The sequence below is a fragment of the Calidris pugnax genome, unplaced genomic scaffold (genome assembly GCF_001431845.1).
Source record: "Calidris pugnax isolate Ruff unplaced genomic scaffold, ASM143184v1 scaffold171, whole genome shotgun sequence".
In the NCBI taxonomy this organism is placed as follows: Eukaryota; Metazoa; Chordata; class Aves; order Charadriiformes; family Scolopacidae; genus Calidris; species Calidris pugnax.
In genome coordinates, this window is record NW_015091064.1 from 987,437 (window position 1) to 988,037 (window position 601).

Consider the following 601-nt stretch of genomic DNA (forward strand, 5'->3'; position numbering starts at 1 on the left):
GGGGGGGAGGCGGTGCGGGGGGGAAGCCTCCTCGTAGCGGGGAAGGAGAGCTACCATGTTTGTGTCGTAGCGAGGGCATGTCAGGTTGGGTTTTTTCCACCCAAATCAATGCAGCCTGAGAAGCAGCTGGTGGTGAGAGGGCCCGTTGGTAAGTGCACAGGGGGACGTACCCCCCTACACATCAATCCCACCGTTCTCTAACGTCAGATTTACACGCAGAATCTTTGGAAAACGGTATTCGCGTCTCAAAAACCAAAAGCTTGTCTTTTCCCTCTGCTAAAGCTCACGTCCCGATGTTAGACCTTGTCTAGCCTTAGGAAAAGAGTGAAGGCGACTGTGTGGCACACGTATCATGGCAGGTGTTTTCAAACTTTTTGCAGCCTGTTTAGGTGGGAAAAAAAACCTCATCATCTTGCCCAGCCTTCGGGATGACACAAAGAAATGACCCGGTGTTTCTCCCACTGAAGACAAAACTAATACTTGCTTTAATCGGGCCAGAATATACAGAAATCCTGTACTGGCGAGAGTTAAGGGTGGTGGGGAGGGGGGGACCGTATAAATTAGAAATATTTACAAAAAGACCAGTATGAAAAAAAAAAGG

The 601-nt window shown here is 49.1% G+C and overlaps 1 protein-coding gene across 2 annotated transcripts in view; it reads right to left on the reverse strand.

Annotated features, from left to right (window-relative positions):
* The window catches only part of MYT1L (myelin transcription factor 1-like), a 300,708-nt gene that overhangs the window by 296,121 nt on the left and 3,986 nt on the right, over window positions 1-601 (reverse strand). The gene's annotated exons all lie outside the window — the stretch shown is intronic.